This window comes from Rana temporaria, chromosome 11 (assembly GCF_905171775.1).
Source record: "Rana temporaria chromosome 11, aRanTem1.1, whole genome shotgun sequence".
Taxonomy (NCBI): domain Eukaryota; kingdom Metazoa; phylum Chordata; class Amphibia; order Anura; family Ranidae; genus Rana; species Rana temporaria.
The window spans coordinates 44724788-44743809 of NC_053499.1; the positions used below are offsets into that span (position 1 = coordinate 44724788).

At 45.8% G+C, this 19022-nt stretch overlaps 1 protein-coding gene across 1 annotated transcript in view; it reads right to left on the bottom strand.

The window, feature by feature from the left end:
- TH (tyrosine hydroxylase) overlaps positions 1 to 19022 on the bottom strand; it is a 99184-nt gene that overhangs the window by 68857 nt on the left and 11305 nt on the right. The window lies entirely within an intron of this gene.

Genomic DNA, 19022 nt, shown 5'->3' on the forward strand with positions numbered 1-19022 from the left:
TTTCGCGACGCGGGAACGACGGGTATCCTTAGCATTGGCTGCGCCTGTTATTAGCTAAGGCTAAGCACGCCGTACGGAAACGACGTAACTTGCGTACGCAGGGCCCGCGCAACAATTGTGAATCGGTGTTAGTATGCAATTTGCATACTATACGCTGATCACAATGGGAGCGCCCCCTAGCGGTCAACGCAAGAATGCAGCCTAAAATCAGCGTGGCATAAGAGCCTTATGCCATGCAGATTTTAGGCTGCAGTCGGCGTTACGATGTTCCTGAATCAGGAGCATTCGTAATGCCGGAGCAAGTCAGCAATTGCGCTGCGTAACCTATGGTTACACAGGCGCAATTGCTTCTTGAATCTGGGCCAATGTTTTACTGTATAACAGAAACAAAAAAAAACATTTTTTTTTTCAAAATTTTCGGTCATTTTTAAATTTTTTTGCAGAAAATAAAAATCCCAGAGGTGATCAAATACCACCAAAAGAAAGCTCTATTTGTGGGAACAAAATGATAAAAAATTTGTTTGGGGTACAGTGTAGCATGACCGCGCAATTGTCATTCAAAGTGCAACAGCACTGAAAGCTAAAAATTGGTTTGGGCGGGAAGGTGTATAAGTGCCCAGTATGGAAGTGGTTAAAGATGTTTTGTAGTTTTGTACATTCAAAAGACCCAACACTCAACATGAGTAAAGTAAATCTGTTATATGCCGTGCCAGGACAAACTCATTTAGCACCCCTTTGTGAAAATAACTAACTGCGTCCCCCCAAGATGTATGCAATATATATGTCAGCAAAATATCCCTCCCCCAAAGAAAACGAAAGCACCAATCTTCATGCTAACCCCCTAACCACATAAAACTGGGACAATTCCTGCAGGTTTTTAGCAGCAGGTACATTTTCAGACAAAATTGATGGTATAAAAAATATATTTTTCATTACCGTATACAATTGTTAAAATCCACAAGGTTTTAGAATATGCCCTCTGGTTACAAGTTATGTAGGTATAATTCATCATAGTAACAATATACAATTTAGGCAGGTATACTCAAAAAATTGCAGCAATACTGTCCCAAACCTTCTGGGGACTCTGATGTAAGGGGGGCTCTCTGGGGACTCTGATATAAGGGGGGGGCTCTCTGGGGATCCTGATGTAAGGAAGGGGTCTCTGGGGACTCTGAGGTAAGGAGGGGCTCTCTGGGGGACTCTGATGTAAGGGGGGGCTCTCTGGGGATCCTGATGTGAGGAGGGAGTCTCTGGGGACTCTGAGGTAAGGAGGGGCTCTCTGGGGACTCTGATATAAGGGGGGCTCTCTGGAGATCCTGATGTAAGGAGGGGGTCTCTGGGGACCCAGATGTAAGGGGGAGGCTCTCTGGGGCCCCTAATGTAAGGAGGGATCTCTGAGGACCCTGATGCAAGGCAGGGGCTCTCTAGGGACTCTGATGTAAAGGGGGGGCTTTCTGGGGACTCTGATGTAAAGGGGGGGGGGGTTTCTGGGGACTCTGATGTAAGGGGGACTCTCTGGTGATTCTGATGTAAGGGAAGGCTCTCTGGGGATCCTGATGTAAGTGGGGGCAGCTCTCCGGGGAACCTGCTGTAATAAATCCTTTGCATTGTGTAAAAAGGCTGCTTTAGCTTATATGCACAGATTCTCCTGACCTCTCCTCCCTGCACTGTCCCCCTGGACAAGTCTGGATAAGACAGAGCCTTTGGAGTCTGGTTGCACATGCTCAGTTTGATGTTTATTGCTAGAGAGGGTTTTTTTCTTGGAAGGGTGCATGTGATCAGCACAGGGCCAATCAGCAATGTCCAGACAGAGGATTAGGAGCCCTGCAGCTTCATAGGACACCCCAGTATGAAAACTCCCCCTACAAGCTTCACCAGGAACTGATAGAAATCACAAGACTTCTATATACTGCTGATGAGAAAAGTTATTTAGCAGTTTATATTTACTAAACTAAATGCATTTCCATGTTCTGTGTACTGTGGGAGACCAGTGGTCTGAGTTTAGTAACACTTTAAAACCAAAAACCACAGTTTAACCCAAAACCACAAATGTATTAGATTGTAGCTTGCCAATTATTAAATGTGGTGGCTGCATTCGTTTTCTTTAACATTTTAGGCTTTTCCCCCCTCTGTTTTCACCTGGTTATCTAGACAGTAACATACTCCTGTATTAGAGTGCACCACTCTGAATGATAGAGCACAGGGACACCTTTGAACAGCAGCATTGTCAGTCTGAGGGGAGTGTTGGATGTACTAGCAGATTTAGATACACTAACAAATTGAAGCCAAGTTCAAGCTCACACTTTATCCACTTGACCTCTGGAAGATTTACCCCCCTCCTGACCAGTGTAGTGGGGGAGGTGCTTTTACTAATGGAAGGCATTGATCAGTGTTTCTGCTTTACAGGAACACAGGATCCATGCCTTCTGTGCTGACATAATGGCAATCTGCCTTGTTTACATAGGCAGACTGCCATTCTGACAGTGTACCGGGCAATCAGCGGGTGTCAGCGAACATGGGGTCAATGGGACCCGCTGATTGGCTCCCAGCAGGAGCGAGCCGCTGCCAGAACGCACTCGCGCCCGATACCAAGAAGTGCAGAATCACGTATATATCTGTGATTCTGCTGCAGCATGACCGCCCTGTAGCAGTAAATCTGCTATGGGGCAGTCGGCAAGTGATTACAATCAGTTACAGCAAACAGTTTTTTCCTTTTTTGGATAAAGGTTTTGCATAAATAAATAAAAGCTGATCATTGTAAGCAAGCAGTGTTAAATGGTTTATCCAATCCCTGTAAAGTGTAAACAGATACATTCTGCTGGAGAGCTTGTTCTTTTAAAAAACAACACCAGATGACTATAGAGGAAAGAAAGCCTTTTAAAAATAAATAAATAAATACTGCAACCATCACAAGAATTGGTAAGCTACAATATAATAAATGTTTTTTTTTTAAGTTTAATACTGCTTTAAATTGTTAGGTTTAGTTTCGCTTTGCGTATTTTTCTATTGAGTTCCCGACAGACATATAAAGTTAGTGGGTGGATTTAATGGGGTAGATTCACGTAGATCCGCGTATCTTTGCGGCGGCGTAACGTATCCGATTTACGTTACGCCTCCGCAACTTAGACGGGCAAGTGCTGTATTCTCAAAGCACTTGCTCCGTAAGTTGCGGCGGCGTAGCATAAATCGGCCGGCGTAAGCCCGCCTAATTCAAATGTGGGCCAGGGGGGCGTGTTTTATGATAATGTTCTGTGACCCGACGTGATTGACGTTTTTCCCGAACGGCGCATGCGCCATCCATGGAATTTCCCAGTGTGCATTGCTCCTAATACGCCGCAAGGACGTCATTGGTTTCGACGTGAACGTAAATGACGTCCAGCCCCATTCACGGACGACTTACGCAAACGACGTAACTTTTTCGAATTTCGGCGCGGGAACGACGGCCATACTTAACATTGGTACGCCGCACTTACGCCACCATATAGCAGGGGTAACTAAACGGCGTAACTGTACTGCGTCGGCCGGGCGTACGTTCGTGAATTTGCGTATCTAGCTGATTTACATATTTTGACGCGTAAATCAGCATACACGCCCCTAGTGGCCAGCGTAAATATGCAGTTACGATCCGACGGCATAAGAGACTTACGCCTGTCGGATCTAAGGGAAATCTATGTGTAACTGATTCTATGAATCAGGCGCATAGATACGACGGCGCAACTCAGAGATACGACGGCGTATCTGGAGATACGCCGTCGTATCTCCACTGAGAATCTGGCCCAATGTGTGGGTATCTGTTTAAGACAGCAATATTGCTAATAAGCCTTTATACATACTGTACTAGTAGAATCTGAATTTTGGTAAAAAAAAAATATGCAGTCATATTGTAAAATAATCATTTGTGTTTTTCTCTTTCATGTTAGGGTGTGCCAGACACATGTAATTCATGCTTGGCTGTGTCTTTGTTAAAAAGACAAACTCCCCAACGTAATTAAAAGCTTCAGACTTACGGCCTCTCTGAAAATGTCATTTTTCCAAGGTCACCGTGACTTCGTGACATAACCCTATAGACAAGGCAGGATGTCCGCACCATGACATAATGCAGACATGAGTCACATCCTCCTGCCTGAGGAATAAAGTAGAACTTTTATTTTAGGAGTCTGAAGTCTGCACTGGGGAATGTGATTTTTTATTTTTTAAACATATTGCCAAAGCCATTTAAATAATTTTGAATTGCGGGAAGTACTGCTAGTGTTATACTGAACTCTGCAGTCAATGAAATTATAATACATTCAAACAAACTGCTATCCCTGACATAAATACTTACACGGTGAGCTACCAATATATTGGCCAAAATAGAAAGAATAGAAATATTGGGCCAGATTCACAACGAGCGGACGCAACGTAACTTTTCTGATTTAAGTTACACCGCCGCAAATTACACAAGTTAGTGCCCGATCCACAAAGCACTTACCTGGAAATTTGCGGCGGTGTATCCTAAATCAGTCCGGCGCAAGGCGGGCTAATTCAAATGGGGCGAGTCCCATTTAAATTAGGCGCGCTCCCACGCCGGACGTACTGCGCATGCTCCCGACGCTATTTTCCCGACGTGCTTTGCGCGAAGTTACGTTGCGCCGAGTTTTGTGAATCGCGACGGGTAAAAAAGAGATGCGGCGGGAAAAAAAAAATTGACAGCGACGCGGGAAAGACGGGTACACTTTTACATGGTGTACTAACTTTACACTTTGTAAAAGGTACCCTATCTTTGCGACGGCAAACTAACACTTACGGCGACTTAACGAAGGGAAAAAGCTTTGTGGATCTCCGTAAGTGCTAATTTGCATACCCGACGCTGGATTACGACGAGAAATGCCCCCAGCCGCGGCCGCGGTACTGCATCCTAAGATCCGACAGTGTAAGTCCATTACACCTGTCGGATCTTAGGACTAGCTATGCGTAACTGATTCTATGAATCAGCCGCATAGTTAGAAACAGAGATACGACGGCGTATCTCTTTTGTGAATCTGGCCCATTGTTCCTAAAGGTGCAGGTGCTGGTAGCATCCTTTAGATCCTGCCTTTATTACCTAATGATTCATATATCTGGAACAAGCATAGAGCCAGTAAAATCTAAAAACTCTCATCAAACATTCTTATCCCAGAAATGAGAATCATTCTGGAAGACTCACTAGTTAGCAAATTCATTCATCTTCACAGGCTCCCTTAAAAGAAGAATCCCAGGTATGGATATTTTACACATAGGTACATTAATTCAGCTTGGACCAGTGGCGGTTCGTCCATAGAGGGCGCTGGAGCTCTGCCCCCTCTGGCTCTCATCGCCACTGAGTCTAATAACATAGATTCATGCATTGCACAAATCTATGTTATTGTCGCCGCTGCCGCCGTTCTATTCAGATAGCCGGACATGAGTGCCAATCATCTGAATAACGGCAGCTGGTTGGCTGTACGGAAGTGCCTATAATAGCCAGTGGCTCTGATATGCTTTCCGAGTACAGCCCTCGGGTCCCCGGAAGCTTGTCCTTGGAACGCACGGGCGGTGCGTTCCTTGGATAAGACTGACAGGCGTCTCAGCCAATCAGGTTGGCCGTTTCTGGCTACCGGTAACCTGATTGGCTGAATCGTCATCGAGGGCGGGAGAAGACATAGAGGGTCGAGGATGTGGATGGCTGACTCCAGTAAAGGTAAGTGCCGGGCGGGGCATTTTACAGGGCACAGCGGCGACGAAGAGCACAGTGACATCAATGGGCACAGTGGCGACAATAGGCACAGTGGGGACAATGGGGACAATTGGCACAGCGGCATTAATGGGCACAGTGGCGACAATTAAAGGGCACGATGACATCAATAGGCACAGTGGGGACAATGGGCACAGTGCGGACAATTTGCACAGCGGCATTAATGGGCACAGTGGCGACAATTAAAGGGCACAGTGACATCAATGGGCACAGTGGTGACAATGGGCACAGTGGCGACAATTAAAGGGCACAGTGATATCAATGGGCACAGTGGCGACAATGGGCACAGTGGCTGTGTTTGATGGCATGGCACAGTGGCTGCGTTTGATGGCATGGCACAGTGATGACAATTGATGGCACAGTGGCTGCGTTTGATGGCATGGAACAGTGGTGACAATTCATGGCACAGTGGCTGTGTTTAATGGCATGGCATAGTGACTGCATTTTATGGCATGACACAGTGTTGCGAATTGATGGCACAGTGGCTGCGTTTGATGGCATGGAACAGTGGTGACAATTGATGGCACAGTGGCTGCGTTTGATGGCATGGCACAGTGGTGACAATTGATGGCACAGTGGCTGCATTTGATGGGCACAGTGAGGCTGCAATTTTTTTTTCCATTTGCGCCCCCCCAAAAAATTTGAGCACCAGCCGCCACTGGCTTGGACCATTGTAACTATGTGTATACCATACCTGGTTAATGCCCCTGGAAGCTAGAAATCACTGAAGTAGATACTCCTGTGATCCCCACTAACTTCTGTGTCCTATGCTGAGCGGCTGGCCTGCTGCATTCTGAACACATTAGGTCATCCTCTAGGCACAGGCGCCATTCAGAGAATTAAAATAACAAACATGATGCACTCACCTGCTCTGTGCAATGATATTCCACAGAGCGGCCCTGAACCTCCTCTTCTGGGATCCCGCTGACACTCTTGGCTCCTCCTCTTTTGTGTTTGCCCCATACCAAGAGGTTTGTGGCTGATGTGCAGATTTGCTTCCGAGCCGGGCACTGTGGGTCTATAGACAGCACTCTTGCTCCTCCTCTTCTGTGTCTACCCCCATAGCTAGAGATTTGTGGCAAATGTGTGGATTCGCTCCCAAAATGGGCTGTGTGTGTCCATAGACAGTACTCTTGGGCCCTTTTTCTATAGACAGCGTTCTTGGCTCCTCCTCTTCTGTGTCTTCTGTGGCAGATGCGTCGATTCGCTCCCAAACCGGGCTGTGTGTGTCTATAGACAGTACTCTTGGCTCCTCCTCTTCTGTGTCTTCTGTGGCAGATGCGTCGATTCGCTCCCAAACCAGGCTGTGTGTGTCTATAGACAGCACTCTTGGGCCCGTTTTCTTTGTCTGCCCCCATAGCTAGAGGTTTGTGGCTGATGTGCGGATTCGCTCCCAAACCGGGCTGTGTGTGTCTATAGACAGTACTCTTGGCTCCTCCTCTTCTGTGTCTTCTGTGGCAGATGCACCAATTCGCTCCCAAACCAGGCTGTGTGTATCTATAGGCAGTACTCTTGGCTCCTCTTCTTTTGTGTCTTCCCCCATAGCTAGAGATTTGTGGAAAATGTGCGGATTCGCTCCCAAACCGTGCTGCGTGTATCTATGGACAGTACTCGAGGCTCCTCCTCTTCTGTGTCTGCGCCCATAGATAGAGGTTTGTGGCTGATGTGCAGATTTGCTCCCGAGGCGAGCTGTGTGTGTCTATAGACAGTACTCTTGGCTCCTCCTCTTCTGTGTCTACCCCCATAGCTAGAGATTTGTGGAAAATGTGCGGATTCGATCCCAAACTGGGCTGTGTGTGTCTATAGACAGCGTTATTGGCTCCTCCTCTTCTGTGTCTTCTGTGGCAGATGTGCCGATTTGCTCCCAAACCGTGTTGTGTGTTTCTATAGACAGTACCATTGGCTCCTCCTTCTGTGTCTTATTCCATAACAAGAGGTTTGTGGCTGATGTGCAGATTCGCTCCTGAGCCAGGCTGTGTGTGTCTATAGACACACACAGCCTGGCTCGGCTCCAATCTGTCTCGGCCCCATTCCTGCTCACAGGGTTTGATTGACAGCAGCAGAAGCCAATAGCTCCCCCTGCTGCACAAACATCCTGTGAGAAAAACAGGGGAGAAGAACTACAGACAAGTACAGCTGGATTTTACTTTATTGTAGAAAATGCATTAAGTTAGAAAACGTTTTAGCTTTAAAATGACTTTAATGTGTCACTGAAGTCTTAATAAGAACAGATGTTATTGGAAACAAGAAATGGATGATATTATGGAAGAGGAACACTGAGTACATTCCATTAAGCACCAATTTGACTGCTTTCATGATATCTGGTCGGGGTGGATGTATCACTCTTATGAGATCCCCGATGCTTAACCATTTTCCTTCTGGACTCTATAGCACATTATGATCTTAGTCTGTTGTAACCTTTCTTGTTATATTTATCTACCTTTTATTTTTCCTCTTAATAGATATGGTCCTGTATAGTACGTTCTGTATGGGTTGATGAAAACTGGACTTTTTATGATACTTCTCATGTCCTTGTTGTTTGCTGGTTAGACCTCGTTCTGTGAATTATTTGATATACAGTACTTTATGTGGTCTGTGGTCAAGATCTGCTGTACTGTAACCTATCCTGCCTTAATGCCATACAGTGGTGGCTGGTGCTCAACATTTTTTGATGGGGGGGGCGCAAACGAAAAAAAAAAATTGCAGCCTCACTGAGCCCATCAAATGCAGCCACTGTTCCATCAATTGTCACCACTGTGCCATGCCATCAAATGCAGTCACTGTGCCATCAAATGCAGCCACTGTTCCATCAATCGTCACCACTGTGCCATGCCATCAAACGCAGCCACTGTGCCATGCCATTAAACGCAGCCACTGTGCCATGCCATCAAACGCAGCCACTGTGCCCTTCCATCAAACGCAGCCACTGTGCCATCAATTGTCACCACTGTGCCATGCTATCAAACGCAGCCACTGTGCCATCAATTGTCGCCACTGTGCCAATTGTCACCACTGTGCCCTTTAATTGTCGCCACTGTGCCCATTGATGTCACTGTGCCCTTTCAATTGTCACCACTGTGCCAAATTGTCGCCACTGTGCCAAATTGTCGCCACTGTGCCAAATTGTCCCCACTGTGCCCATTCATGCCGCTGTGCCAATTGTCCCCATTGTCGCCACTGTGCCCATTGATGTCACTGTGCCCTTCGTCGCTACTGTGCCCTGTAAAATTCCCCATCCCCCCCCCCCCCCCCGCCCGGCACTTACCTTTACTGGAGTCAGCCATCCACGTCCCTCCATGTCTTCTCCCGCCCTCGATGACGCTTCAGCCAATCAGGTTACCGATAGCCAGAACCGGTGAACCTGATTGGCTGAGACGCCTGTCAGTCTTATCCAAGGAACGCACCGCCGGTACGTCCCGAGAATAAGCATTCGGAAGCCGACTACAGCCGCTGGCTCTGATAGGCACTTCCATACAGCCAACCAGCTGCCATTATTCAGGTGGCCGGCGCCTTAGGTCCGGCCATCTGAATAGACCAGCGGCAGCGGCGACAATAACATAGATTCATGCAATGCAATGAATCTATGTTATTAGTCAGTGGCAGGGCGGAGCCAGAGGGGGCGGCGCTCCAGCGCCCTCTAAGGACGAACCGCCACTGATGCCATACCATATAATGTCAGAACTGATATTGCAATGTTGTTTATTTGTGCCTTCTTGTGCTTTTTTTGTGCCTTTTGTGTGTGTTTTTAACATATTTTTTTTTTTTTTTTTTTTTAACTCAATAAACAGTGATTATAAAAAAAGAACAGATGTTATTTCTCCATTGACATCTATCAGATTAAACTATTTACTTGTTATAAGCTCTGACACACATTGCATTTGACCAAAATTCTAGAAAGGAGTACAATAGCTGGTCCTGTGATCCCTGTGATTTTATTTTTTTAATGCAAATAATGTCGGTGAAAAAAACCAGTAGCTCTCACACCTGTGTGAACACCTCTGTGAACCAAAATGATTTGAAACTTTCTGCTATTTGCCCTTATATTAACTTTGTAATTATGGTACTTAAAGAGTAAAAAAAACATTCCCCTCTGGGTGATCTATGTACATTGCAAGGATTTTAACAAACTTTGTTGCAGATTCCTACCTTTTGTTATTCTGAAGAAATCCCTGTTTGTTCCTCTGTGGCCCTGTGCACAGAGAGTCTAATGGGAGTGGTTTCAGTATTACAAGGCACTAATAAGGAAAGCTGCTGGGCCTGCATCCCTTTAGACGTGATTTCCTATTGGGAGTATCTCACCAAAAAAAAATCAGTGAGCCAATCATACAAGCAGGAAATTATGTTTCTGGGGGCATTCTGTACACATTCTGTGTACAGAACTCCTCCTGGTAGCCATATTGCATTTTCAGAAAATTACAGAGCTGCAGATTAAAAAGGAAAAGTAGATTTTAACAACATTCCATTACAATATGACTTGTGTCACAATTGTATACACTATGGCCCGGATTCACAAAGCACTTACGCCGACGTACCTCCAGATACGCCGCGTAAGTGTAAGTATGCGCCGTCGTACCTATGCGACGTGCCCATAAACTGAGATACGCCTGAAAATAGGTTTCATCCGACCGACGTAACTTTCCTACGCCGGCGTATCGTGGGCGCATATTTACGCTGGGCGCACTTGCCGCTCCCATTGATTTCCTATGCACATATGCAAATGAGGGAGATACGCTGATTCACGAAAACGTAGTTGCGCCCGACACATAATATACGTGGTTTGCGTAAGTCGTACGTCCGGCGTAAAGTTATTCCCCATATAGGAGGCGCAACTCATGCAAAGGTATGGACCAGGGAACAGACCCGTCGTATTTTACATCGTTTACGTAGTACGTGAATTGGGCTGGGCGTAGGTTACGTTCACATCGTAGGTAGTGATCCGTCGTATCTTAGGGAGTAGTTCCGACGTGATTCTGCGCATGCGCACTGGGATGCGTCCACGGAACGGCACATGCGCCGTTCGTTTTAAGTACTTCTATGATGCTTGGCCCATCATTTGCATGGGGTCACGCCTCATTAGCATGGCTCACGCCCACTTCCACCCACGCTGGCTTACGCCGAGTAAACCCAGCGTATCTTTAACAGCGAGTGGGAGCGAGAGCTTTGTGAATCCAGTGCTTGCCTCTGTGCGCTGCGTCGGCTTAGCGTATATTAGATACGCTACGCCCGCATAAATATGCACCGATGTATGTGAATCCGTGCCTATATTATTTTTTATGGAGTTACACTTTAATAGCCAGATTCAGGTAGATACGCCGTCGTAACTCCGAATCTGCGCCGTCGTATATTTAAGCGTATTCTCAAACTGAGATACGCTTAAATGTTGCTAAGATACGAGCGGCGTAAGTCTTCCTACGCCGTCGTATCTTAGCTGTCTATTTATGCTGGCCGCTAGGGTAAGGTGACCAGATTTTTAAAATGAAATCCGGGGACATATTTTTTGTTTACTAGTAATGGCAACAATCAGCGACTCTCTGCCCGTCGCCACCCACCTCACAGCCTCTCAAGTCTTACTCTTCGGGCCCCGGCTACTACTGGATGGGGAGCGGAGGAAGATCACTCGGCCAGGGAAGGCAAGGAGATGGGCAGGTGGCTGGCCAGGATTTGAGCCTAGGCAGAAGAACATGCGAGCGAAGCTGAATGGGCATGCGCCCGAAACTGAAGAAATATTCCCTCCGCTCTGTCCAGCACATGATCATCAGAAGGGGGCTCAGATAATGGGAAAAATACAACCCCTCTATGCTAATAGGCACAGCGGAGCGGGGGTGTGTAATTCAATTTTTTTTATTTTAATTCTGCACTGATTGTCTTTGAAATTGCCCCTGCCCCCTATTAAATCCAATCTGGGGACAAAACCGGGGACAGACTTGGTCCGGGGACAGTGTCCTCAATCAGGGGACTGTCCCCTGAAACTGGGGATGTCTGGTCACCCTACGCTAGGGGCGTGTACGCTGATTTACGCCTAGAATATGTAAATCAGCGAGATACGCCTATTCACGAACGTACGCACGTTCACGTCGAAACCAATGAGTCTTTGACGCGTAATTTGGAGCATGCGCACTGGTATACGTCCACAGACGGCGCATGCGCCGTTCGTTCAAAACGTAATTTACGTGGGGTAAATGCTTTTTTATTTTATTTTATTTACATAAAACCCGCCTACCTCTTCACAATTTGAATTAGGCACGCTTACGCCGGCCCATTTACGCTACGCCGCCGTAATTTAGGACGCAAGTGCTTTGTGAATACAGCACTTGCCTCTCTAACGTGCGGCGGTGTAATGTAAATTACATACGCTACGCCCGCATAACTTTAAGCCGCCGTACGTGAATCTGGCTATAAGAAAACAAAGTAATACACATATCACTTTTAAGGATTAACAAGGCTTTCTGTTGATGATATTTACGTGCAAAAATATATTTTCTTTTTATGCAATCCATGGACAAGGATTGTAGCAAAACCAAAAAAAGCACCTTTTGTACATCAGCATACTGTATATAAAGAGTAAAAATTTAGTAATTTGTCCTTTTTAACATGACACTAAAAGTATGATTTTGGTACAAAGCATTGCAATGTTATTTACAACGTTGTGCCTTTTTAAATGGGATTCCTAATAATAATAATAATAATAATAAAGTAATAAACAAAATGAATAAATGGGGGAAAAAAGTTTAAAAATCAATGGTTAGAAAAATAGAAGAAGAAACAAGGGGGAAAATAATTGCTATGAGAACAAAGGGAACACATGGGAACATTTCATTTAACCACTTCAGCACTGGAAGGCTTTACCCCCTTATTGACCAGACCATTTTTTGCGATACAGCCCTGCGTTACTGTAACTGACAATTACGCGGCCGTACGACGTTGTAACCAAACAAAATTTATGTCCTTTTTTCCCCACAAATAGAGCTTTCTTTTTGTGGTATTTGGTCACCTCTGCGGTTTTAATTTTTTGTGCTATAAACAAAAAAAAGACTGGCAATTTTGGAAAAAAAAACAATATTTTTTACTTTCAGCTATAATACATATCCAAAGCAAAAAATATAATAAAAAAGAATTTATTCGTCAGTTTGGAACAATATGTATTCTTCTACATATTTTTGGTAAAAGAAATTCCCAATAAGCGTATATTGATTGATTTGCGCAAAGGTTCTTTGGCGGGACTGCGACGGACGGATCGGACACCTACAGTAACTTACATTTTTGACACATTTTTGGGAACCGGTGACATTATTACAGTGATCAGTGCTAAAAATAAGCACTGACAGTGTACTAATAACACTGGCAGGGAAGGGGTTAACATCAGGGGTGATCAAGGGGTTAAATGTGTACCCTGTTTGTGTTTTCTAACTGTATGGGGGACTGTGTGACTGGGGAAACACACAGATCCGTCTTCCTGCTCATCTCAGTGTCCCCGTTCTACCTCTGCGGGGAACGATTGCAGGTGGCCGGCAGACATTGAGTCAGTCAGATCCTCTGATTGGCTTCCCCACTGGCCAATCAGAGCATGAAAGCTAGTGCACGAATGGCCGTACTGGTAAGGCGACTTGTGAAGCCGAGGCACCTTGTCGCAGGGGGGCAGCAGAGGAGAAGTATGAGACATACCACACACATTCATGGTGAGGGGATATAATTGATTGTGGGATTGTTTTCTAACTCTTTCACCACCCTCCTCTTCCAATATTGCGAAAATGTTGGTGTCATAGGCCTGGATTCAAGAAGCAATTGCGCCTGTGTAACCATAGTTACACAGCGCAATTACTTACTTGCCCCGGCGTAACAAATGCTCCTGATTCAGGAACCTCGTTACGCCGACTGCAGCCTAAAATATGCGCGGCATAAGGCTCTTATGCCCGCATATCTTAGGCTGCATTCTTGCGATGGCCGCTAGGTGGCGTTCCCGTTGTGCTCAGCGTATAGTATGCAAATTGCATACTAACGCCGATTCACAACGTTACGCGAGCCCTGCGTACGCAGTTTACATCGTTTCCATACAGCGTTTTTCTCTTAAGGCTGCCCCTGCTATTAGCAGGGGCAGCCAATGTTACGTATACCCGTCGTTCCCGCGTCGCGGAATTTCTAATTTACGTAGTTTGCGTAAGTGATTCGTGAATGGCGCTGGACGCCATTCACGTTCACTTTGAAGCAAATGACGTCCTTGCGACGTCATTTGCTGCAATGCACGTCGGGAAAGTTTCCCGACGGAGCATGCGTTCTACGATCGGCGCGGGAACGCGCCTAATTTAAATGATTCCCGCCCCCTACGGGATCATTTAAATTGCGCACGCTTACGTCGGGCATTTTGCCGGCGCGCCCACGCAATTTACGGATCTACTGCTCCGTGAATCAAGGGCAGCGCAGTAAATTTGCGGGGGCGCAGGGCAAAAACGTTGCCCTGCGCCTCCGTAAAAAAAGCGCAATTGTACCTGAATCTAGCCCATAGTTTATAGATGAAGATCTGCACATACACATTGCACTTTATATTGGTGATAATATATACCACTTATATAATTATTTATCCATTAAAATTGATTGATTTATTCACATATAAAATCGGTTCCCCGGCATGTTTGCACAGTGTATACAATTACACATATTACTTTGCATATTTGCACATATTAATGTATGATAACAAACATATGCAACATATTTAATATTATATTGAGGACTACATTCTATTCTTCAGAATATTGCGGACCTGCGCTAATCTTGCTCTCAGGAAGCTGTCTTTGTAGACACCCAATCATAAGCCACAAAGTTTTCCCCATCCCACAGGGGCACGTATATACACCCAAAGTATACGTGTCCAAAAACACTTGAGCTCACCCCTGGTCTTTATATGACCTGACTTCACTGCCTCCTCCCTCTGAGTATGACCTATACATTAATGGCGCACTGTATCTAGTGCACCATTACCAAGCTCTATGTTTTAACCACTTCAGAACTAGCACGTTTGTTATTTTCTAAACAATTGTGGCAACAAAAAAAAAAAACTTTGTTTGGGTGTCTACTTTCCAAAAAGCTGTAATTTTCATAATGCCCTGGCATTTCTTTTATATGACTTATGACTAAGGCCTCGTACACACGACCGGATCTGTCCGATGAAAACGTTCCGCGGACCGTTTTCATCGGACATGTCCGCTGGGATCATTTGGTCTGATGGCTGTACACACCATCGAACCAAATTTCCCGCGGACAGGATACGCGGTGACGTGGCCGCGACGATGACGCAGGGACGTGCGCGACCCTGGAAGGTCAATGCTTCGACGCATGCGTCGAATCACTTCGGCGCATGCGAGGGCTTTCGGCCGAGCGGACATGTCCGGTGAGTCGTACAGACGACCGAACACGTCCGACGGACAGGCTTCCAGCGGACATGTTTAGCATGCTAAGAAACATTTGTCCGCTGGAAACCTGTCCGATCCGCCGGAAAATTGTCCGGTCGGCCGGACACACGACCGAACATGTCCGCGGAAACATGTTCGGTCGTGTGTACGAGGCCAAAAAGTAAGGAATACAGGCAAGTTTTCATAATTTAGGAATAGTATAGTAAAAAAAAAAACAGTGGTTAAAAAAATACCAGCAAAAGGAACCTATCCCTGTCACCAAAAATCAGACAAAATATTGCAAAAACTGAAAACTAAAAAATGAGGTGGGACTGAGGGGTTATTAGAGATTATGACGCAACTGGATAAAAATACTAATCAACACATGTTAAAACAAACCTTGCACTCCATGCATGGTCTGTTTTTTAAAGTGGAACTTTAGGCTCCACAATGCAAATGGGCGGACAGGGAGTATTTTTAATACAGAAGAAACATGCTTTGTCTCTTATGCATTAAAGCTACTTACCTGCCTGTCCGTCCCTGTACGGTAAGCTGCGCAAGTGCAGCTCACTGCCCAAATTGGGCAATGCTGAATCCGACTGAACTCTCGCACATGCATGGGGGTGATGTCACCTTGGCCCGGCCAACGCCAGCAGACAGCGATTGAGACCCGGCAGCCAAATGCCCAAAATGTATTTTCTCCTACTACTACTACTACTTGATTTTTTGTGTACATTGCCTAGTTTACATTCTGGACATGCTGGGACTGGAGCTGTGTCCCGTACATGTGTGGTGGATTTGCATTATCATTTACTGCCTAACAGATGAAGTCTTAGGCCCGTACACACGACCGAACATGTCTGCTGAAACTGGTCCGCGGACCAGTTTCTGCGGACATGTCCGACCGTGTGTAGGGCCTAGCGGACATTTTTTCCGGCCTAGCGGACAGGTTTCCAGCGGACAAAAGTTTGTCCGGTGGAAACCTGTCCGTCGGACATGTCCGATGGTTAGTACACCTAACCATCGGACCGAACTTCCCCGCATGCGTCAAAGTGATTCGACGCATGCGTGTAAGCATTGAACTTCCTGGTTCGCGCACGTCGCCGCATCATTGTCGCCGCCACGTCGCCGCTACGTCACCGCGTTTTCTGTCCGCGGGGAATTTGGTCTGATGGTGTGTACACACATCAGACCAAAACCTCCCAGCAGACATGTCCGATGAAAACGGTCCGCGGACCGTTTTCATCGGACTTTTTCGGTCGTCTGTACAAGGCCTAAGGCCCCGTACACACGACAGAGTTTCTCGGCAGAATTCACCGAGAAACTCGGTCAAAACCCGGATTCTGCCGAGAAACTCTGTCGTCTGTACAGTTTTGGCTCGATGGAGCCGCCGAGGAGCTCGACGAGAAAATAGAGAACATGTTCTCTATTTTCTCGTTGTTCTATGGGAGAAGGCGGCCCGCCAAGCTCCTCGGCGGCTTCATCCCAAAACTCGACGAGGAACTCGACGTGCCAAGCACGTCGAGTTCCTCTGTCGTGTGTACGGGGCCTAAGAGGTAGTGGTAGAGAGCTGGACATGGATTTTCACAGGTTAGCATATTATCGTCAAAGTCGTTACCTGAGCCCTTATTGGTCTGCTCACTACAAAGATGGGAATCCCCAAGGAGAGGACATCCAGCACTCAAACTGAGAAATCCGAGTGTAATTGGTCAAAGAGAGCACCAAATTTAAAATCTTTAGAAGTCCAATGTCTTTATTGTTCAACTGGTTACACCAACTGGGGCAAGGGACATCCAACATGTTATAAACAACAATCAGTACTGGTGTTCACAGTAGAAGTAGAAATGTTGCTGATGATGCTAATGGCTGATTCACTTCTTTATTCAAATCTGCAAAAAACATTTGCACCTATATCCAATAAGTTGACCAACACTGCTGCTTCATTAAAGGTTATGTAGGGAGATGAAAAGAGTGGGGGAGCTAGGCCAATAAGAACAGTAATCAGGCACTCACAAAAAAGAGGGCAAAATCCTAAAAAGAGGGAATTGGCTCCCGAAGAAAGCTAATTTGCCAGCAAGTGTAATGGCAAATAACAATTGAATAATAAAAAAAAAAAAAATATGGAAAAGAAAATATAGCCTTTAAGCATAGTTTTTTTTTTTTGGGGGGGCTTTTACCTGCAATTTATTACTCTTTAGACACATTGACAAGAACTTTTTTTTCCCCGTAACAATTGTTATGCAGGGTGTCCAGATATAACTGTGCAGTCCTTTGTAAATCATAGTTCAGCTAGCCATACACCTTGAGTCTGGGTTCATCTAAGCCACATGCGGCTCACAGCAGGAGTCCGATGCATCCCCATTTAGCGTTTAAGGTTCGATTCCAGCCCGAATTTTGGGCTGAATTTGGACCTAAAACGGTCCAAAGGTGCACAGGGCTCCTGTGCACCTTTTGTTGTACATTACCTAGTCCTTACCAAAGTGTTCATTGTCTCAACAGTTGCTGGTTTTTCATGAAGTTCTTCTGTAAGGTAGACTCAGTCACGCAAAGTGGTATCTTTTTGTGTACAGAAAAGCATATGAAATAAAACATTTATTTTTTATTTTAATAAATGATCCTTTGTCCTAAAGTTTATGTGTGTCTGTGAGACTGTCATTTTTAGCAAAGTCATCATGAGTATTTTGTGGAAACAAGGACTGTGGCATTGGCATGCAGTGTGACAAGTGACAAGGAGCAGGTTTTGTATAATCATGCCCCTTAAAGCCAATCCAACTGTTTGCCCAGGTTCACACTGGGCTGCGGGAGTGAAGCCGCACAATTTCACTCCCGCTGGCAGTCCCGATTTCAGCCGGCGACTTAAGAGACATCTGTGCAATCGCAAAAAGTAGTACAGGAACTACTTTTTGAAATCAGTGCAGCGCCGCAGATGCGGCGTCGCACCGATTAGGACGGTGTCATTGCCGACAATTGCCGGCAAATGCCGCCGATTTGAGATGCGATTTGACATGTGAAATCGCATCTCAAATCGTACCAAATCGTACCCAGTGTGAACCTGGGCTTAGATGCAACCTGGCCATGACCATCATTTTGCACAATGTACTACACAAGCCACGGGACTCGTTCCAATGTTCTATTCTGGGGTTCCCCAGGTCTTTCTTAATCCTAGTCATGTTCACATTTTGTCACACTGTTTTGACTTTGTCATTGTAAATCCAGGCATATTAATTTTTGTCATACTTTAAAGCGGGGGTTCTCCCTAAAAAAATTTTTTTTTTCTAGCATGTCATTCAGCATAGTAGCGTGAGCTACAGTATGCCTTTATATTTTTTTTTTGGCGCCGTACTCACTGTTTAATCGCGTAGTAAAGTTTCAGGGGAATGGGCATTCCTATGCAGATGGCTCGTGATTGAAGGCCGGCTATGGTGCGTCACGCTTCACGGAAATAGCCGAAATAGGTGTTTGCTTTTCACGGCGCCTGCGCAGTCAGCTCCGATGTCTGTGCGCAGGCGCCGTATAGCGCCGGGAAGAGCCGAGACCTACTCTGGCTATTTTCGTGAAGCGCGACGCGCCATAGCCGGCCGTCAATCACGAGCCCTCTGCATAGGAACGCCCATTCCCCGCGGGGAGTCTGAAATTTTACTACGCGATTAAACAGTGAGTACGGCGCCAAAAAAAATATAAAGGCATACTGTAGCTCGCGCTACTATGCTGAATGACATGCTATAAAGTTGTTTTTTAGGGTGAAACACCGCTTTAAGTTGTCATTAAAAATGTGCTTTTCATTAAATTTGCCATATTTTGACAGTAAAAAAAGTTGTGGGGTGTTGGCAACCCTGAGTAATAAAATTTCACTAAGAGCAAAAGCTAATAAAGGCATTTCCTAAAAA